The sequence below is a fragment of the Phocoena phocoena genome, chromosome 3 (assembly GCF_963924675.1).
Source record: "Phocoena phocoena chromosome 3, mPhoPho1.1, whole genome shotgun sequence".
In the NCBI taxonomy this organism is placed as follows: Eukaryota; Metazoa; Chordata; class Mammalia; order Artiodactyla; family Phocoenidae; genus Phocoena; species Phocoena phocoena.
In genome coordinates, this window is record NC_089221.1 from 39,988,689 (window position 1) to 40,012,647 (window position 23,959).

The following is a 23,959-nucleotide window of genomic DNA, read 5'->3' on the forward strand; positions in this document are numbered from 1 at the left end:
TAACCCCTTCATTTTGGTCTTGTGAGACCCAGGAAAGAAGAACCAGCTGAATCATACGATACTTAGATTTTGGCACTATTATAACTGTGATAATAAATGTATGTGGTTTTAAGCCAAAAATTATGCAATAATTTGTCATGACAGCAGGAGGAACCTAATATAAGTATTTATTTGGTATCTTAGCAATAGAAAATCAGGATAAATATCTAAAGGCATTTGAGATATTCAGTTTCACATATTCCCTAATTTCCCCCCAAACCTGTTTTCCCCACTGTCTTCCCCATCCCAGTAAATAGCAATTCTGTCCTTTAATAGCTCAGACCAAAGGCCTTGGAACCATCCCCGACTCTTGTCTCGTTCACACACTCCACAACCAAACTAGCAGCAGCATCTTTGGGGATTAACTTCAGGAGATATACAGTGTCTGACCAGCGCAGAGCACCTCCTGCACCACTGTCCCTTATATCTCAACTGGGTTATTGCAGTGGTCTCCTGATTTGTCTCCCTGTTTCTGCCTTTGTCCCTTCAATCTCTTGTCGATCTGTCAGAGTAATTCTAAACCGTTAGTCAAATCATATTTCTCATTAGCTCAGACCTTCTGATAGCATCTATATAATCAATAATAAAAAATATGATGTGTAAAAAAAACAGGCACAGGTAGGTAGAGGCACAGTAGCCCAGAGAAAGAGGACATCATGAATTATAAATCCTGGCATTTTCCATTAACTAGGCTTTACTTCTGTCCTTAACCAGACTAGAAAATTAATAATTCCAAGAATTCTTATCTATGGTTTAAGGAACAAAGACGATTCACTTTTAAACTAGTTATGATTTAAAGAAATACAGAAATAAATATTTACAGCAGTTATAATGGGAGAATGGGATTAAGGGGCACAGGGAAAAGGAGGTTTGCTTTTTGGTTGATACTCTTTTCCATTGTTATAGATTTTTAAAATTAGCACATGTTAGATTTATATTAAATGGTTCCTTAAGAACTTGAGTTTTTACCTAGTCATCTCTGAATAGGGAGGTCATCAAATATAAAGTAATAGAAAAAGCAGATATTATGTAGATTTCTTTTCAACAGCTTATTTAAATAGGATAATTTATACCAAATAACATTGTTTTTCCATATAATACAGGAATTTCACTTTTTGAATGTGAAAAAAAATCATCTTTTAAAATTAAACTACTTGTTAGAACTCCTTTTGTATATACTATGAATGGTATTGCTATAAATCAAGCAAATAAATATTTACTACAAACAATAAAATTTTTAAGGATGTAAAGGGTAAAAAAAAGATTTATTGTGCACAGAGAGGAAACATACATTTATATGAATATATTGACATCCTAAGTAATATAAAAGATGTTCTTTTAAATTAAAAAAGTAAAGGAAATAATTACTATACAGTATTTAGATGTATAATTATATATAATTAATACCTACAATTAGACATATAGTATCTAGTTTTAATAATTTTAAATGGAATTATGCTATAACATAATTCATGTTCCAAGGCCACTATAGAGAACTAGCTAGTTTTTTTTTTTTTTTTTTTTTTGGCAGTATGCGGGCCTCACTGTTGTGCCCTCTCCCGTTGCGGAGCACAGGCTCCGGAAGCGCAGGCTCAGCGGCCATGGCTCACGGGCCCAGCCACTCCGCGGCATGTGGGATCTTCCCAGAGCGGGGCACGAACCCATGTCCCCTGCATTGGCAGGCGGACTCTCAACCACTGCGCCACCAGAGAAGCCCAACTAGTTAGATCTTTAAAGAATATTTTAAAGAACTGTCTTGAAATAACACTTTGATAAAATAAAAGAAAGAAATGAAATAGTAGACAGTCTATAACTATGTGAAGTTCTACTATTTTTTTTTTTTTTTTTTTTTTTTTTTTTTTGCGGTACACGGGCCTCTCACTGTTGTGGCCTCTCCCATTGCGGAGCACAGGCTCTGGACGCGCAGGCTCAGCGGCCATGGCTCACGGGCCCAGCCACTCCGTGGCATGTGGGATCTTCCCGGACCGGGGCACGAACCCGTGTCCCCTGCATCGGCAGGCAGACTCTCAACCACTGCGCCACTAGGGAAGCCCTGAAGTTCTAATAATTTTTTAAAAGGTTTTTTAAAACATGTTTTTGGAAAAACTTCTAAATAGTCAAGCAAGTTGATATATGCTACACATTTCCTTCATTTTTTAGTATACTTTTACTGGAAAGTATGCTGAATTGTTTTTAAAGAATATATTTTCTTTTTTTAGAATAGGGAAGATACAAACATAATGTTTTAGGAATGTGGTGGAAAAGTATCTAGGGGTTGTGAGTAGTTAGATGATTCAATTCCAGGAATAAAGATTGTTCTATTAGGGACAGATTGGAAGATAGACATTTAAAGGCTTATTTCAATTTCTTTTTGAATCCATCACAACTAAGTCAATAACAATTTGAATTTAAATGTAAAACTACATTTATTTCCAGAAATTGAAGTAATTCAACTGAAACCAATAGTACACTTCTACCAGTGACTAAAGAATGTAATTTATATGCATAGTAAATTAGGCACTGGACCTAAATACATATATGTATATATAAATATGTATATATTTCTTATATATATGTAAGAAGAAAAAGAGAAAACAAAAAGCATATCTGAAATACTACTTTCACATACTTTTAATTCTGAGCTCACTTGTGTTCTATTCAAACACCTCATACTGGTCAGAATGGCCATCATCAAAAAATCTACAAACAATAAATGCCGGAAAGGGTGTGGAGAAAAGGGAACCCTTTTACCCTATTGGTGGGAATGTAAATTGATACAGCCACTATGGAGAACAGGATGGAGGTTCCTTAAAACACTAAAAATAGAGCTACCACACGACCCAGCAATCCCACTACTGGGCGTATACCCAGAGAAAACCATAATTCAAAAACACACACGCACCCCAATCAATGTTCATTGAAGCACTATTTACAGTAGCCAGGACATGGAAGCAACCTAAATGCCCATCAGCAGAGGAATGGATAAATAAGATGTGGTACATATATACAATGGAATATTACTCAGCCATAAAAGGGAACAAAATGGTGTCATTTGCAGAGATGAGGAAGGACCTAGAGACTGTCAAACAGAGTGAAGTAAATCAGAAAGAGAAAAACAAATACTGTATATTAACACATATAAGTGGAATCTAGAAAATGGTAAAGATGATCTTATTTGCAAAGCAGAAATAGAGACACAGATGTAGAGAACAAACATATGGATACCAAGGTGGGGGGGGATGAAGTGGGAGATTGGGATTGACATACATACAATGCAATGTATAAAATAGATAATGAGAACCTACTGTATAGCACAGGGAACTCTACTTGGTGCTCTGTGGTGAATGGGAAGGAAATCCAAAAACTAGGGGATGTATGTATAGGTATGGCTGATTCACTTTGCTGTACAGCAGAAACTGACAGCACTGTAAAGCAACTATACTCCAATTTTTAAAAAGACACTTAAAATTAAAAAGAACAATGATCAATAACTTCTCATCACAATCTCATCTTTTCCAGCTCTCTCTTTTCCTCATATCGTTTTCATCTCTTTTTTTTACATTAGTAGAGTAGACACCAGGCAAGGTCATTCAGATAAAATGATGATTCAAATACAGACCACAACTTAAAGAAGTTAATAGTCTAATGGAGAAGGAAGAAAAACCAATTACAATTCAACATCAGAAACACTATGAAGTACACAGGTGTGTGATACCTATACGAGCATAGAGAAATACTCAGTAAGGCTAGAAAGTAAACAGATGTATTCAAATCAACTGCCTCACCTAGAAGCAGGTATGTAAATATTATCCAATTTTACACTGGATTATTGGTTTTTAAATACTGATTTTAAAGATAACACTTTATATTAAGGATTTACTGTGAAATCCTTACATTTGTATCATCATATATGTTTTTATTCTTATCTCGTTTTCAAATTTTAATGTTGTTTGTGACAATGTAGTTACAAACCCAGTGTTTATGATTATGGCTTCTTTCTCATTTTTAAAATCATGATTTAAGAAGCTATTTCCCTTGAAAAATGAATAGGCAAATAAATGAATAAATATATCATTCATTCATAATGGCAATTATTCATAATGAGTAAAATTACTATCATGATATATTTTAATGTATATGTACATATATAATACATTCATATAAATGCATACATCTACTACATATTTACATATATTTAACAAGTATAGAATGTTCAATTATATTACTTAGGCTATTTATAATTTATAATACTATATAATTATATAAATAACATAATAATATATAGCATTATGTACTACCATATATAATTGTTTCATTTCCATACATATGACATCATAATATAATCATATTCTTTTCTTTTTTTAATAGATATTTATTGGAGTATAACTGCTTCACAATACTGCGCTAGCCTCTAAGCCCAACAGAGTGAATCAGCCACATGCACACATACATCCCCATATCCCCTTCCTCTTGAGGCTCCCTCCCACCCTCCTTATCCCACCCCTCTAAGCTGTCGCAAAGCACCGAGCTGCTCTCCCTGTGCTATGCTGCTGCTTCCCACTAGCTAACTATTTTACATTTGGTAGTGTATATATGTCGATGCTACTCTCACTTCACCCCAGCTTCCCCATCCCCTGCATGTCCTCAAGTCCATTATCAATGTCTATGTCTATATTCCTGCCCTGCCACTATGTTCATCACTGGCATTTTTTTTCTTAGATTACATATATATGCGTTAGCATACAGTATTTGTTTTTCTCTTTCTGACTTACTTCATTCTGTATGACAGACTCTAGGTTCATCCACCTCACTACAAATAAATCAGTTTTGTTCCTTTTTATGGCTGAGTAATATTCCATTGTATATATGTCACATCTTCTTTATCCATTCATCTGTTGATGGACATTTAGGCTGCTTCCATGTCCTGGCTATTGTAAAGAGAGTTGCAGTGAACACTGTGGTACATGACTTTTTGAATTATGGTTTTCTCAGGGTATATGCCCAGTAGTGGGATTGCTGGGTCATATGGTAGTTCTATTTCAGTTTCTTAAGGAACCTCCATACTGTTCTCCATAGTGGTTGTATCAATTTACATTCCTACCTATAGTGTAGGAGGGTTCCCTTTTCACCACATCCTTTCCAGCATTTATTCTTTCTAGATTTTTTTGATACTGGCCATTCTGACCAGTGCGAGGTGATACCTCATTGTAGCTTTGATTTGCATTTCTCTAATAATTAGTGATGTTGAGCAGCTTTTCATGTGCCTCTTGACCATCTGTAAGTCTTCTTTGGTGAAATGTCTATTTAGGTCTTCCACCCATTTTTTAATTGGATTGTTTGTTTTTTTGATATTGACTTCCATGAGCTGTTTGTATATTTTGGAGATTAATCCTTTGTCCGTTGTTTCATTTGCAAATATTTTCTCCCATTCTGAGGGTTGTCTTTTCGTCTTATTTATGGTTTCCTTTTTTGTGCAAAAGATTTAAGTTTCATTAGGTCCCATTTGTTTATTTTTGTTTTTATTTCCATTACTCTAGGAGGTAGGTTAAAAAAGATCTTGCTGTGGTTTATGTCAAAGAGAGTTTTTCCTATGTTTTCCTCTAAGAGTTTTATACTGTCCAGTCTTACATTTAGGTCTCTAATCCACTTTGAGTTTATTTTTGTGTATGGTGTTAGGGAGTGTTCTAATTTTATTATTTTACTTGTAGCTGTCCAGTTTTCCCAGAACCACTTATTGAAGAGGCTGTCTTTTCTCTATTGTATGTTCTTCCCTCCTTTGTTGTAAATTAGGTGACCATATGTGTGTGGGTATATCTCTGGGCATTGTATCCTGTATCATTGATCTGTATTTCTGTTTTTTGTGCCAGTACCATAATCTCTTGATTACTGTAGCTTTGTAGTATAGTTTGATGTCAGGGTGCCTGATTCCTCCAGCCCTGTTTTTCTTTCTCAAGAATGCTTTGGCTATTCGGGGGCTTTTACAATATGAATTGTAAAATTTTTTGTTCTAATTCTGTGAAGAATGCCATTGGTAGCTTGATAGGGATTGCACTGAATCTGTAGTTTGCTTTGTGTAGTACAGTCATTTTCACAATATTGATTCTTTCATCCAAGAACACAGTATATTTCTCCATCTGTTTATGTCATCTTTGATTTCTTTCATCAGTGTTTTATAGTTTTCTGAGTACAAGTCTTTCATCTCCTTAGGTAGGTTTATTCCTAGGTATTTGTTTCTTTTTGTTGTGATGGTAAATGGGATTGTTTCTTTAATTTATCTTTCTGATTATTCATTCTTAGTGTATAGGAATACCAGAGATTTCTGTGCATTAATTTTGTATCCTGCAACCTTACCAAATTCACTGAATAATTCTAGTAGTTTTCTGGTGGCATCTTTATCTGGATTTTATGTATAGTATCATGTCATCTGCAAACAGTGACAGTTTCACTTCTTCTCTGATTTGGATTCCCTTTATCTCTTTTTCTCCTCTGATTGCCATGGCTAGGATTTCCAAAACTATGTTGAGTAATAGTGGTGAGAGTGGATATCCTTGTCTTGTTCCTGATATTAGAGGAAATGTTTTCAGTTTTTCACCATTGAGTATGATGTTTGCTGTGAGTTTGTCGTGTATAACCTTTATGATGTTGAGGTAGGTTCACTCTATGCCCATTTTCTAGAGAGTTTTTATCATAAATGGGTATTGAATTTTGTCAAAAGCTTTTTCTGCATCTGTTGAGATGATCATATGGTTTTTATTCCTTAAGCTGTAATATGGTGTATCACATTGATTGATTTGCATATATTGAAGAATCTTTGCATCCCTGGGATAAATCCCACTTGATCATGGTGTATGATCCTTTTAATATGTTGTTGGATTCTGTTTGCTAGTATTTTGTTCAGGATTTTTGCATCTATGTCCATAAGTGATACTGGTCTATAATTTTCTTTTTTGTCATATATTTTTCTGTTTATGGTATCAGGGTGATGGTGGCTTCGTAGAATGAATTTAGGAGTCTTCCTCCCTCTGCAATTTTTTTGGAAGAGTTTGAGAAGGATTGGTGTTAGCTCTTCTCTAAATGTTGGGTAGAATTCGGCTCTGAAGCCATCTGGTCCTGGACTTTTGTTTGTTGGAATATTTTTAATTACAGTTTCAATTTCATTACTTGTGATAGCTCTGTTTATATTTTCTAATTCTTTCTGTTCAGTACCTTTCCAAGAATTTGTCCATTTCTTCATGGTTGTCCATTTTTTTGGCATATAGTTGTTTGTAGTGCTCTCATATAATTCTTTGTATTTCTGTGGTGTCAGTTTTGATTTCTCCTTTTTCATTTCTAATTTTATTGATCTGCATCCTCTCCCTTTTTTTCTTGATGAACCTGGCTAAGGGATTATCAATTTTGTTTATCTTCTCAAAGAAGCAGCTTTTAGTTGTATTGATCTTTGCTATTGTAGTATTTCCTTCTATTTCATTTATTTCTGCTCTGATCTTTATGATTTCTTTCCTCCTACTGACTTTGAGTTTTCTTTGATCTTCTTTCTCTAGTTGCTTTAGGTGTAGGTTTAGATTGTGTATTTGAGATTTTTCTTGTTTCTTGAATTGAGATTAAATTGCTATAAACTTCCCTCTTAGAACTTCTTTTTTCTGCATCCCATAGGTCTTGTGTCGTCGTGTTTTCATTGTCATTTGTTTCTATGTATTTTTTTATTTCTTCTTTGATTTCTTCAGTGATCTCTTGGTTATTTAGTAGTGCACTGTTTAGCCTCCATATATTTGTGTTTTTTACAGTTTTTTTCCTGTAATTGATTTTCAATCTCATAGCATTGTGGTCAGAAAATATGCTTGATACGATTTCAATTTTCTTAAATTTTCCGAGGCTTGAGTTGTGACCCAAGATGTGATCTATCCTGGAGAATGTTCTGTGTGCACTTGGAAAGAAAGTGTATTCTGCCACTTTTGGGTGGAATGTTGTATAAATATCAATTTAATCTATCTGGTCTATTGTGTCATTTAAAGCTTGTGTTTCCTTATTTATTTTCTGTTTGGATGATCTGTCCATTGGTGTATGTGGGATATTAAAGTCCCCTACTATTATTGTGTTACTGTCAATTTCCCCTTTCATGGTTGTTATCATTTTCCTTATGTATTGAGGTTCTCCTATGTTGGGTGCATAAACATTTATAATTTTTATCTTCTTCTTGGATTGATCCCTTGATCATCATGTAGTGTCCTTCCTAATCTCTCATAACAGTTTTTATTTTAAAGTCTGTTTTATCTGGTACGAGTATTGCTACTCCAGCGTTCTTTTGATTTCCATTTGCATGGAATAACATTTTCCATACGTTCACTTTCGGTCTGTATGTATCTCTAGATCTGAAGTTGGTCTCTTGTAAACAATATATACACAGGTCTTGTTTTTGTATCCATTCAGCCAGTCTGTGTCTTTTGGTTGGGGCATTTAATTCATTTACATTCAAGATTATAATCTATATGTATGCTCCTATTACTATTTTCTTAATTGTTTTGGGTTTGTTTTTCTGGGTCTTTTTCTTCTCTTGTGTTTCCCGCCTAGAGAAGTTTCTTTAGCATTTGTTGTAAAGCTGGTTTGGTGGTGCTGAATTCTCTTAGTTTTTGCTTGTCTGAAAAGCTTTTGATTTCTCTGTCAAATCTGAATACATCCTTGCTGGGTAGAGTAATCTTGGTTGTAGGTTTTTCTCTTTTCACTTTAAGTATATCCTGCCACTTCCTTTTGGCCTGCAGAGTTTCTGCTGACAAGTCAGCTGATAAACTTATGGGGTTTCCTTTGTATGTTATTTTTTGTTTTTCCCTTGCTGCTTTTAATATTTTTTCTGTGAATTTAATTTTTGTTAGTTTGATTAATATGTGTCTTGGTGTGTTTCTCCTAGGGTTTATCCTGTATGGAACTCTCTGTGCTTCCTGGACTTGGGTGACTATTTCCTTTCCCATGTTATGGAAGTTTTCCACTATAATCTCTTCAAATATTTTCTCAGACACTTCCTTTTTCTCTTCTTCTTCTGGGACCCCTATAATTCGAATGTTCTGCATTTAGTGTTGTCCCAGATGTCTCTGAGATTGTCTTTCATTCTTTTTTCTTTATTCTGCTCCTTGGCAGTTATTTCCACCATTTTGTCTTCCAGCTCACTTATTCACTCTTCTGCCTCAGTTATTCTCTTATTGATTCCTTCTAGTGTATATTTCATTTCAGTTATTGTGTTGTTCATCTCTGTTTGTTTGTTCTTTAGTTATTCTAGATCTTTGTTAAACATTTCTTGTATTTTCTCAATCCGTGCCTCCATTCTATTTCCGAGATTCTGGGTCATCTTTACTATCATTACTCTGAATTCTTTTTCATGTAGATTGCCTATTTCCTCTTGATTTATTTGGTCTTGTGGGTTTTTATTTTGCTCCTTCATCTGTGACATACTTTTTTCCCATCTCATTTTTTTTTTTTTTTTTTTTTTTTTTTGATGAGTGGGATTGTATTCCTGTCTTACTCGTTGTTTGGCCTGAGGCTTCCAACACTGGAGTTTGTAGGCTGTTGGGTAGGGTTGGGTCTTGGTGCTGAGATGAGGACCTCCAGGAGACCTCACTCTGATGAATATTCCCTGGGGTCTGAGGTTCTCTGTTAGTCCAGTGGTTTGGACTTGGAGCTCCCACCACAGGAGCTTCAGCCTGACCCCTGGTTCATGAACCAAGATCCCACAAGCCACGTGGAGTGCCAAGAATAAAAAGGTGGTGGGGAGAACAATAATAAATTAAAAAATAAAATTAGACTAGGAAACTAATAGATATCTTAGAAAGAATATAAAAATAAAAATATAGATGAAATAACAACCGGAAGGTAAAACAGAACCACAGTAGTAAAAAAGAGGAGGAGAAAAAAAAAAAAAAGGTGGAAAAGACCTTGGCTGTGGAGGGCACAGCCTAAGCAGTGGCGGGGTTTGGGTGCAGGGCGGGACCTATGCTTAGGACCAACAGGGCTGGAAAAGGCCCTGTGGGCGGGGGGTGGTGCTTAGGCTCAACAGAACAAAAGGGACCCAGGTGTGCCTCTCACCTCTGGTCTCAGAGGGCAGGGGACCCCACTTGGGAGCTCAGCAGGTTTCCTGGGCTCGAGTGTGTGGGGCAAACGCCCTCTGTTCCTCTCCTCTCCTCTGGTCCTGGGGGACCCCTCCTGCCTGTCTCTCCTGCTCTCCCCCAGCCTCCCTCCTATGTCCCCAGGACCCATGAGGCCTGCAGGGGCTTTGGAAGGCTGGGGACTGGCCTAGGAGCTCAGTAGGTTTCCCAGGCTTGAGTGTGCAGGACAAACACCCTGTGCTCCTCTGGTCCTGAAGTGTCCCTCCCTGCCTGCCTCTCCTGATCTCCTCGGCATCCCTCCTATGCCTCCAGGTCCTACGCAGCCCAGAGGGGGCCACTGAGGGCATAAGACCCAGCCCTAGAGCTGAGCAGACTTCTCTGGCCAATTGGGCAGGGGATATTCTGGCCGTGCTCCCCCCAATCCCAGATGCCAAGGGTCTCTAGAGGAGTGGGAACCCCTCCCCCCTCTCAGCCACCCCTCAGGGGTGCTGGTTCTGTCCTGCATCCACTTCTCCTCCCCCCTCAGTCCCCCCACATCCTACCAGTTCGGTTGCGGGTTCCTCCTGTCACCTTGGGCATCAAGGTCTCCCATCAGAGTCCTGCATGTTCTCTAGTTGTGAGGAGATGTCTATGATCACATTCTATATCATTCTATTATGTTTTTTCTCTTTTTAAATAATTATTGTAAGGCCGCCTCTTTCTTTTTCATATGTATGTACATATAATTACAAGCACATACTCATAAATATATAATTGTTTTCAGCTAATCGCTTATGTATTATATAATCATAAATATATAACTTATTAAGAGAAGATACTTTTCAAATCATGATTCCAAACAAGAAATAGAGAACATAATACATAGTATATTATAACATATAATAATATAAAAAAATACATATAATAGAAAATGAAACCAGAAATGTATATACATTATTATGTAATATGTATATAATATGTAATATGTATCATGGGTTATGCAGATATATGTGTATATATGTGCATTTTTGTATGTGTATATACAGTAGAGAATAACATGTAGGTGGGTAAGTACCTTTTTAATCAGGGGCGTTAATTATAATATTCAAACCATCTTTATAGTCTTCATATATCAAAATCTTAGAGGAATTGTTAACTCTGCTGCAACTACTGTGTTTTGATCAACTCTGTTTTTTTAACAATTTTCATTTATATGTTGTAATATAATGCTATTTAGCATGTGGGATTTTTTTGACAGTTATCTTTTCATTATGCATTTTTCTCTATTGATATAGAATATTTTGTTTCCATTTACTTTGATACAGATGTTGCAATTCCTCCTTTTTTGCCACATACACCTTAGATATCATTCCTTTTAAAATTGTTTTCAGTTATTTTGCATCATCTTCCTTGTAAATATCATAAACTTTGACATATTTTCAGCTAATCTAAGATTCATTGTCTCTTAACAGGAAAATGTAACTCACTTTTACAAAAAGGTTTGTTGGTGTTATTCTTTCGTATGCTTAACATGTTTTCATTTTTTTTTCCGATTTGCTTTTTGTCTCTTTTTTACTGATTTTAATTTTCTCCAGTATTTTGAGAAATAATTTTAAAACAAATGAGTAATAATCTTTAAAGTTTCCAAAATGATTCTTTAATAACACCAATCTAATTAAACATAGTCAAAACATAATCTCTTTAATAAACTGAAATTCCCATTTTCCCTGTGAGAAAATCAGAGTTAGAGACTATCCTGAATGTCCCAGGATAACAAACATTCCTGGGAGAATTATATAATAAAAATAAGGACTTTCTGAAGAAAAGCAAAGTTGGAGCAGAATGGATCTGGAGGAAAGGAGAGTTGGGGAGAATATTAAATGCTAATGAGTCTGTGACTAAACGTGTTGAGTTCAATGGTGGTGCCTCTCCTCTACATGATTTCACAGATCTTAAGTAACACCTCTGAAAAATCACAAGATGAGTGCGCTTGTGCTGTTCTTTCACACTCTCTGTCCTCCCCCTGCAGACCATCTTCTCTAACCCTGTACCTAACTGCTACTCATCCTTCTGCTTTCAGAGCAAACCCCCTCACCACACAACGGGAGCTCAAACCCCTTAGTTGCATATTCGCAGAGAGCCCTATACTTTGCCTCTATAGAATCTAAAAGAACTGTAATTAATGTTTGTGTAATTATGTCTGCCTCTCCCAGACTCTATAAATTTCATGAGGGCAGAAATTGAAGTAATTTGAACAACTCCAATAGTATGTTTCTTCTAGAAAATAAGAATACTAATTTATATGCATGACAAATTTACCAAGGACAGGAACTCTGTTTAATTTATTCACTATTTGTTCACTGGAGCATAGCACAGAGGTCATAATCATTGAATATCCATTGAATAAATATGCAACTATTAAATAATTATGTATATTTATTGACATGCAAATTTGCCCCTGATGTATAGTTAAGAGAAAAAGGAGATTGTAAAACATCATGCATTTATATCACATTTTGTTTAAAAATAGTTATATTGAACATATAATTGTATTCAAGATGTAAGGCAGCCTATGCTAGTCTGAAAAATATATTTAAAACTGTTAATTAAAAAAAAAAAGAAAAAAAAACTGTTAATTATATTTATGTCTGGATGATGAAATTAGATGTGGTGCTCTTATGCTTTTTGTTTCTTTATACCTTCCAAATATATTATGAACATGCATTACTTTTAAAATTAGAAAACAAAATCCATTTTGGAAACAAATACCCTCTTGGTAATAGGATTGAACTTTGATGAAAAATAGAATTTCCCTAATCACAACTTCCAAAAAGAAACACACTTTTGAAATCCCTGAAGAATGAATTGAAAAGGAGATAAACTAGAGTCAGAACTTTCAAGAAAGAGGCAGTTGCCATAGACCAGAATATTGACGGTAAGAGCCTGAAATAGGCTCTTAAAAAGTAGAAAAAGTAATAGTACTTTTTCTATTTCAATTTTATGAGTAATTACACACAAACACCAGATATTGGAGAGATGAAACTGACAACACATTGGACATGGTTTTGTGGTTGGTAGAAGAATGTTTAGAACATTATCTACCCAGTGTTTTAAAATTATTACTGCAGGCATTTCCCACATCTACCTCCTCAATGATAACATCATGCAGGATGCAGGATGGTCCACTACTCTGAAAATAATTCCTGTGATACCTATACAATATTTTATGTTTTCTCTTGTCATTCCCTCAATTGACAAGAGAAAAATTTCACTCCGCTTGCCAGAGTCAAGATTCGGAAGAAGCAAGTTAATAACTATAATCACTTTTCAGCTCTCCTTGAGTCACTCAGGTACCCTTGTTCCTGTCAAACTCATCCAGTTTTGCTCTTTTTATTCTTTGTTACTCAAACTTAGTGTGACACATAAATATTCTGATCACCTTTCAAAACTTATTTTGTATTTTTAGGTATTTTTATAGATGTATGATTCGATATTTCTTTGTAATTTGTTTCCCAAGGAAAATAGAGATATAGAATTTCCTTCTATATGAACACTCTACTCCTGCTCATAAGTCTAAGGGAAGGATAATGATAACAAAAATAATAAAAACAACAACAAAAAATATTGTGCAATGCTCATGATATTCCAGGCACTATAATAGATAGTATTAATTACTGCCAGTTTTTAGATAAAAGAAATTGAGCCATTTTTTCTAGTTTGTACAACTAAAGAACACACATTTGATCTCAGAGTTAGTGAACCCCGAAGTCCATGCCCTAAACTACTTCTCCCTTCACTTCATCTTCTTTCCTCTGGATAACTAGTTGTTTTATATTGTAATTGGTATCTCAGGCAATTCTGAACAATGGAGCCAATGGTGTGGGAAACTATTCTCCCCCCAGTGGAAGGCAGCAATATGAGCTTTGGCAAGTGAGGTCTCTGGAAGAACAACTACTAACATCAGTAGTAATAGAGATGGACCAGAGATGGTGATGTCTCTTCTTTTTGGATAAAATAAACATTCTAACATAGAGATCACAATGGAAAGAGAATAGGATATGGAATCAGAGACTTGAGTATAAAACCTCGTTCCACAATTAATTAGCATAATCACATAGAATATCACATTGTGATATGATGTCACATTGCCCCGCACCTGTCTGGCACATAACAACTTTCAAATATTTGCTTATTTTTTTGAATGCAATGGAGCTATTATGTATATTTCATGAGTATAAATGCTTGCTTGTCTTTTTTAGTAGTTTAATTTTAATTAATTTTAATTTAACTGACATATTGTATATATCTAATTAATATTTATTGAATGAACTAATCAGTTGATTTAAAATTTTTCAGATACTTATCTTCCTTGTCTCTGCAATGGAAATAATGTTTCTGACAACTGAGCGCCTTAACATTTCAAATTCCTAGTCTCATGTTTAGAATATACTTGGTTCTGTATTCCAACAAGTGTTAGCTCCCTCCCCTGCCCTAAACCCTCAGTTAACTTAGGGGCTTATCATTTGTATTAGTGTTTATTTCTAGTCTAATGTAAAGCTTATGACCAGTGCATTCTTAAGCTTGGTTCTTTGGGTGGGCTTGAAATACAAGAAACAACTCAGCTAAGAATGTCTCAACTGCATTGAAAGGAACATGTGAAAATTCTAATTAGTGAAAGTTATGCAGTGGATAACTACTGTGTATTGTAAATTATATTTATCCATTACAACTTTGTCATCAAATATTGGATATGGCCTATAGTTAGCGTCACTGTTAATTTGCATTTCAACCAGAGAAAAAGACACCTTCTTTTTGTCTTCCCTGATTAACATTTTCAGGCTCTGCAATTTTCTTGCTGCTCACAGAAACAAAGCAAGCCAAGCTCATACAGAAAGCCTATTCTCCAAGATATAAATATTTGCTATTCAGAAAATCTCAATGAGGGTTTAGTTATTTTAAACTAAAGGAAGAAAATTACTAGTAATGATTGGTTTCAGCTAACGAAATGCTTTTATGCAAATATGTGAACCCTAAATATGACCTGGAAACAAAAGACTGCTTAACAGTTACTATTAAGCAATACATTTAGTAGATCAATTAAATAGAACTTCTTTCTAATGAGTATGTGGTACAGAGGTTGCCGTAGAAACCTGGAAAGGAAAAGCCCTTGAATGGTAATTTATTATTATAAGACTGTAAAATACTATAGATCTATTGGTGGCTGGTAGTAACTGATGTTTAAAGAGGTCACTCCCAAAGAACTAACTTCTTGTATTTATAAGGTGGCTTTGCAAAGATTATCTGTTAGATTCTATCACTTCACTCTTCTAGTATTTAGATATGCCATTCAAATATACCACCTGCCTGGTTTTCCCTCTACCCTAGATGTGTGTCTACAGAGAGACCTGTTATAGCTCATTCTCATATGTCTAAACTTGAGTTTGCTCCAAAAGGAAAAACATACAGAAAATGTAATATGAATACAATCTTGACTCCTTTTCGTGCCATTCCAGTGAATTAAGTCTCCACCATACTCTTACTCTTTGCATACAAAAATCATGAAACTGGGCTTTACCAAGTGTTGCAGCTGTGCGGGGTAGGGAGTAGAGGAGGACTGACAGGACTGGGCAGAGAAAGAAGTCAAACTGCAGTTCAGACTGCGTTGGACCAAGAAAACTGAAATTTTATTCCACCCATTGATGAATTATTGAATGCAGGTTGTCCCAGGAAGGGATGTGACCTCAGGCAAAACATCTCTCTGCTACTGACACAAAAGCTGACAGCTGACCACTCTTCTGACTGCACTCATAGCACAATGAAGTCACTCTTCTGACTGCTGCACAATTGGGCAGCAATTCCATATGAACTCACAAAATACTTAAACCCAATGTTTAAAAGCAAAGATCAGACTAAATCTGTACATCTTTGTGTGCATAATGGGAATTATCTCAAGAACATGTTTAATGATATCTTTGTACAATTTGATCTTTAATTATTAAAATATTAAGAACTATTAACTATACCAATTGGGTTGAGATAATAGTATAGAATGACATCAAGTGCAAATTTCACATTGGTGAAAAGGAGTGAATGAAAAAAATCTGACATGTTCATTGTTTCAGAATGTGGGAAATCTAACTCAATAGGGAAATGATAGAAGAGCTATTTCCAGATATGTTCCACTCAAAAAATGATCACATCTGTTTAAGTACAGGCAAAGAGACACTATAGTTAAAAAAGTACTTAAAGTACATTCATTTGGAAAACACATAGGTGAAAGCAAATAATATACTATAATAAGAGTGTGACACTGAAATTTTAAGAAAATACTGCATCCTCAAATGTGTCAATGTATCTGAGAAACCATAAAATTAGAGAGACAGGATATTGCCACCAAGAAGACTGAACCTCTAATATTGTTCAAGTCTGAATGAAGGTTAAGGAGCCTAAGGAGAATGACAAAAACATTTATCAGAGGAATTACACAGAAAGATAAAAGCTATTAATAACTCAGGGGTCATAGGAGCTCTATGCTCACCAGATTGGCCTCTTTATTGAAGACAGTCAAAAGATATTTGCATGAAATTCAACTGTAGAGAACAGTAGGCTACAGTCTGATGAATCACAGCTTAAAGACGACAGGAATAAGAACTTTTAAGGTCATGTATAAATATCTGATACTTTCAAAATAGTAAAAATTGGTATTAATCCCTTTATTACTAATTTTACTTTTAAAATTAATCAAACTTTTCACCATTAAAATTTGCATGCTTTACAGAGTGATAAGGAAGTTATGAAGTGCTTACAGTGATCCTAGTCAACGAATAAAGATACTTAACCTCACTTAGAACTGGATGAGTTGGAACAATCTTAAAATTAAGAGTACCTTTTCTGTCAAAGTGTTTCACCCTCAAGTGTTAAGTGTCTGAGAACAGTATTCTCCTGATGTTCTAGAGTCAATCATATAACGAAATAAGCACTGATTATAACTGTATGCTGACGCTTACACATTTTGGACAGATACTCTAATAGAGTAAATGACAGATTATACTTAAGTAAAGAAATAATTTGGGGCTTCCCTGGTGACACAGTGGTTAAGAATCCGCCTGCCAATGCAGTGGATATGGGTTTGAGCCCTGGTTCGGGAAGATCCCACATACCGTAGAGCAACTAAGCCTGTGTGCCATAGCTACCAAGCCTGTGCTCTAGAGCCCATAAGCCACAACTACTGAACTCGCATACCGCAACTACCGAAGCCCACATGCCTATAGCCTCTGCTCCGCAACAAGAGAAGCCACCATAATGAGAAGGCCGCACAGCGCAACGGAGAGTAGCCCCTGCTCACCACAACTAGAGAAAGCCTGTGCACAGCAACGAAGACCCAACACAGCCAAAAATCAATAAATAAAATAAATAAAAGAAAAGAAAAGAAATAATTTGAATTATTTAGTCCATTAAATGTCAAAGATCCAACTAGGTGATGACGAAGCTCAGAAGTAATAATGACTTTGCATACGCTGGCGAAGGTTAGAAGCAGGCATTAGTCTAATCTTAAATATAGTAAGGAAATATATCATTTGAAAAAAAACTGAATTATTTGTAAAGCATACTATATAAATCCTAATATTTTCCATGTGTAAGTTTTATTAAACAAGTGGAACAATTTTACTCAAAATCATGCTTTTTTTCCCACCTTGAATAGATGTTATAAAGTAATGAGATAGCTCTTCATGGATTTAATATGTAGATGATCTGCCTTACTTATAGTCTCCTCATCATCTTTTTTCTGTGTAAACATAAGAACAACTCTACTATCATTTTCAATATTAGTGTCATATTGGTAAAACTGAAGCAATAGGTTATTTGGCATTTCTGTAATGACAATGGAATGTAATAAAGTTTAGTTTACAAAATGTTATGTTAGGTCTAGTGGCATGTATGTGTATTTATTAACCTTTTTCCTTTTAAAGTTGAGGTTTTGCTGTGGTTCAAGTGATAACTAATGGTAAACAAAACATACATATATTTTTAACTATATGAACTTTATGAAACAGCTCTGTGATAATGGTCTTCATTACAGTGATATCATTTATTTAAGATCCTAAATGAGAGGAAATAGAGACATCCGTGCCTTATTTTAGAATGAGTTGATCAGTATATTTTTCTGTATATAAAAATTATACATTTAAAATACATGAAATTTACTAAAAGAGTGGAAATTAAATGTGATCACCAAAAAAAAAAAAAAACAAAAGATAAATATGTGAGGTGGTGGATATGTTAGCTCAATGAGGGGGATCCTTTCACGATATATATGTATATCAAACCGTCACACTGTGCACTTTAAATCTTACAATTTTATTTGTCACTTATACCTCAGTGAAGCTGGGAAAGAAAAAGAATGGCTAGTATAAAAATATATAAAATATATTAATCAAAATTGAACAAATAAAATGTAGTAAAATAATTATAATTCTGTTTATTCACATACTGAAAATATTTAAAGCACTAATAATATTTTCTGTATATAAAAATGTCATAAAATTGTTCTGGATTTGTTATTGCTTTGAATTTTAATAACAAAGTTAAAGCTTATGGGAGTTGGAGGGAAACAGGCTTCCCTTTTTTTACACAGGCTTCTAAAAAAAGGAAAATACTAGTTCTAGAAATAATCATTTGGAAGAGGGGGAATAATTTTCTGGTAAGAAATGAGTAAGCTCTAAGTTAAAGGGTCAAAAACAGATGATGATTCTGTGGACAGTGTCATTTAAGTGAACTGTGTTAGAATAATAGCTATAAGATGAAAGATAACTCATGCGACATTTGATTCAGTTTGAAAAATTCAAAGACTTTCAATCATTATAGCTAGGGATTGATTTATTTTTGTCCCCAGCACTAAAAGATAATTTTAAATGGAAGAATATCTTCATTTTAAGAAAAATGTTAGGGGTATTACCAAAGCCCAAAATGGCTTAAGGTTAATAAGACCTGTAAGAGCATGCATCAAAAAAAAAAAAAAAAAAAGTTCTTTCTCTCTCTCTCTCTCTCTTTCTCTGTCTCTCTGGTGTTATTTTTTCTTAAAAGCTTATTGAATCATAATAATAATCAATAATAATAACACTTTGAGAAAAATATAACATGAAATGTTTTCAAAATAATTTTTTAAATGCATTCTTAATGGCGTTATGGAAACATACTCCTTTTGCCCATGGAACTTGTGTCTACTAATTCTTATAACTGTCTAATTAAATTCTGTACTAGGAAAATATTTTAAAATGATGTCTTATGTATTCTCCCTTCTCATTTCCCCCTCAATTTATTTCTTTAGAGCAAAAACCCACTTTTAGTAGAACTCTGCCTTTAATGTGGCATCTTCAGTGGCTGAAGGAGGTTCCTATGCAGGATCTGAAATAGTGCTGCAGCCCTTCATTGCTTTGGTGTGTCAGGTGTGGAATTCTAAGGTTCTTGCATGCCCCAGAGTAATGAGGATATTATGGGATATTTCCACCAAGTTCATCAGGAAAAAGGCCGTGGAGAGGGGTGAGGCTTGACTTCTTAGCTGATGATCAAGTGGGAGTTATACTGGGCCTAACAATATAAAGGATAGCCAGCAAAAGCCAAGGCAAGAAACAAAGAAGCAAGTGGAACAAATGGGACTCAGCCATGCTCTGATAATACAGCGGAAGGTAACTTGGCTAAGGACATTTAGATAGTGAATAAAGTGGAGATTAAAGAACACCACAAAAGGAGCAGTTCACTTTCTTCACCATGAGAAACATAAGCTACATGCAGCCTTGAATAACCTCAGGGGAAAACAATAGGCATGTCAAGAATAAATCCTGAAGAAACCGAGTTAACTTTGAGTGAACTAGAAAGAAAATATTTTGAATTAGAAAGTGCCAAATTAGTCTTCAAATATCAGATTTTGGTTGTATGTTGTGTATGTCTGCATGTGTCTGTGTTTTTGATGTCATGATCAATGACAGAGGGTGACTCAAGATCAAGGTAATATCATATATGGAAAATAAAAAAGATTTCCACATTTTTTACCGATGATGGAGAGGATTACAAATTCATAATGCCCACCTATGGGTGTTATACTGTTGGATAAAAATATGCTTATAACTTAGTGTTTCATTCAATCTAGGTTCTATTGATATTTTTTCAAAAGAAGATCTACCCAAAAGTAACATGTAATAGAAAAGTCTAACATCAGAATGTTTTAAAATTAAAGGTGAGGTTCTAGAGTTCTGCTGTCCAATATAGTAGCTACATTTGGCTATTGAGCATTTGAAATGTGGCTCATCCAAATTGAGATGTGCTGTAAGTGTGAAAAATTACATTGGAAAACAAAGCATTAGTATATAAAAAAAAGAATTTAAAATATCTCAGTAATAATAGTTTAGTAATGATTACATAGTGAAATGGTAATATTTTAAATACAAATTTACTTAAATAAATTATATGTATTTTTTTATTAAGTAAGTTTCAAGTATACAACATTGTACTTCAACATCTCTATGCACTACAGAGAGATCACAACTATGGGTCTAGTCACTATCCATCACCGTAGAGATGACCCTCTTCCCTTCTGGTAACCACTGATCTGATCTCTGTAACTAGGAGTTTGTTTTCCTTTTGGTTTTTGTTTGTTCATTTGTTTTTTAGATTCCAAATCTGAGTGAAAAAATACAGTATTTGTCTTTTTCTTTCTGACTTATTTCACTCAATACCCTCAAGGTCCATTAACATTGTCACAAATGGCAGAATTTCATTCTTTTTTATGGCTGAGTAATATTCCTTTGTGTGTGTGTGTGGGGGGGGTGTGTGTGTGTGTGTATTGCATCACATCTTCTTTATCTATTCATCCATCAATGAACATTTATGTTGTTTATGTATCTTGGCCATTACTGTTATAAATAATGCTGCAGTGAACAGAGGGGTGCATATATCTTTTCAAATGTTCTTCAAGTGTTCTTCAAATAAATACCCAGAAGTGAAATACCTGGGTCATATTGAAGTTCTATCATTGATATTTTGAAGAACATCTTTTCCATAGTGGCAGCATCAATTTACAGACCCACCAAAGTGTACAACAATTCTCTTTCCTCCACATCCTCCCCAGCATTTGTTATTCCTTGCCTTCTTGATAACAGCCATTCAAACAGGTGAAAGGTGATGCTCATTGTGGTTTTGATTTGCATTTCCCTGGTAATTAGTGATGTTGAACATCTTTTCATATGCCTGTTGGTCATCTGTATGTCTTCTATGGAAAAATGTCTATTCAGAAACTCTGGCTATTTTTTAATCAAGCTGCTTGTTTTTTGTTGTTGAATTTTATGAGTTTTTAAATATATTTCAGATATTAACCCCATACTGGGTATATAATTTTCAAATATTTTCTCCTATTCAGGAGGTTGCCTTTGTTTTGATGATGGTTTTCTTCACTATGCAGAAGTTTTTTATTTTGCTTTAGTCCCATTTGTTTGTTTTTGCAATTGTTTCCCTTGCCTTTGGAGTCAGATTCACAAAAATATTGCTAAGATTGATGTCAAAGAGCATACTGTCTACATTTTTTTCTCAGAATTCAGGTCTTAAATTCAATCTTTAATCTACCTCGAGTTAATTTTTGTGTAGGAGGTAAGATAGTGGTCTAGTTTCCTCCTTTTGTGTGTGGCTGTCCAGTCCTCTCAGCACTATGCATTGAAGAGACTGTCCTTTCTCCATTGTATATTCTTTGCTCCTTTGTCATAGATTAATTGTCCATATATGTGTGGTATATCTCTGGGCTCTCAGTTACCTTCCACTGATCTGTGTCTGTTTTTGTGCTAGTACCACAATGTGTTTTGACTACTATAGCTTTGTAGTATAGTTTGAAATCAGAAACTGTGTTACCTCCAGGTTTGTTCTTTTTTCTCAAGATTGTTTTGGCTGGGGTCTTTTGTGGATCTACACAAATTTTAGAATTCTTTGTTCTAGTTGTGCGAAATATGCCATTGGCATTTTCATAAGGATTGGATGGAATTTGTAGATTGATTTGCATAGTATGAATAGTTTAACAATATTAATTCTGTCAATCCATAAGCATGGAAATTGAAACATAATATGATAAGAGAAACTGTGGGGAGGGGACTAGCTATGTTAGATAGGATTCACAGAAAAGAATGGTATTTTAGTTGAGCCCTGGAATTCAAGGAGGTAGACATAAAGATTCTTGAAACATAAAAGAAGAAACATAAAATGGCCAGTGTGACTAGATCATAGTGTGAGGGCCCAGAATTACATGAGAAAAATCAAGGAAGGCATGCTTTAGCTTATTAGGGCCTTGTAGATTATCTTAAGGTGTTTAGAGTGTACTCAGAGTAAAATATAAAGCTGTAATTTACATCTTAAGTTTTTGCCCACCCAGCCTTTTTGCCTTCTTTTGTCAGGAAAAAGCCTTAATATTCCTTTTGGGAAAATTTAATTGAATGCAGTACAGGTAAACCTAAGTTCCCTAATGTCTCCTGGCAATCATAAAATTGAGCCCAAAATTTGAAAATTTATCCAACTGGTTTGATCTAACGCACTCTTTAAAGGACCTTCTGAAGAAACTATTATTTTCTGCTGTTCACAGTCCAGAAGCTGACACAATTCTTGTCGCTTGAAAACTTTGATTTTACAGATTCCAATCACTTCTTAATACTACCATGACCTCTACTCTAGTCCAAGACACCATCATCTCTTTCCTGGAGATTTGCAGTGGGAAGCGCCCTTCTTCTGATATTTTCCCTTACCCATGTGTAGTCTCAACATGGAGAAAAATTAATAACATCCATCAAAATTCAAAATGTATATGTCTAGCAACCTCACTGTTATGAATTAAACTAAAGTATATACTCACAGAATTTCACTGATTTATAGGCAGAAGTTTATTACATCATAGTCTTTAATAGCAACACTACAAATAAGTGGGAACTGTTTCAGTTAAGCATGATACATCCATAAAATAATCATGATGCAGTTACATTTAACATACAGTGATAACTCTATATGTGTGAATAAGCAAAGAAGCAAAGCCCCAAATAAAACGTAATTATGGCAAAACACAGAAAAATATGTATCCTAAATTTCCCTTTGTGTAATTATTACAAAAGGAGCATATAGGTGGCTACATACATGTAATTATATACATTTTTACATTAGGAATTACATGAAATTGATGTCTAGAGTGTTTGGGGCAATGGGAGACTTTTCAAATTTCATCTCTTTAAAATACTTGATTATTATAATCTTAACTATATACTATATTTAATATTTTAAATGTATTCTGAAAAACCAGACATACACAAAGTAGAATAATAAACTGAACTGTTTCAACCCATCACTAAGGTTAAAAATCATCAAAAATTTGTCAGTATTTCTGTATCTGAATCTCTCTGGCCACACTTGCCTTTTTTTTTTTTTCACCTAACAGGTATCATTGGGGCAGAAAGGTAATTGAACATATTTTAATTTTCTTCTTTTTACTTTAATATGTTTAAAGATATAGTTGAATATTTAGAAGTAGATTATCACTGGCATGAAGGATCAGTTGTAGGGGGACAATAATGAAAGTAGGGGCTCAGGAGGGAAAAATCTTGCAATGATCTATGTGAAAGATGAGAGGTCATTTTGTTGAGCTATGTTTCTTTCTAATCTTGCTAATAATCCTGATTCCTCCATTCATTCAACAAATCCCATTCTTACCTCACCAAGTAATTAAGAAAAAGAAACCCTAAAGTAACTAAAATATTTTGACCTGTTATATTTTATATTTCTAAAGGAATTGTATCAATTAAGAAGGTCAAAGAACTAGGAAATTCCAAAGG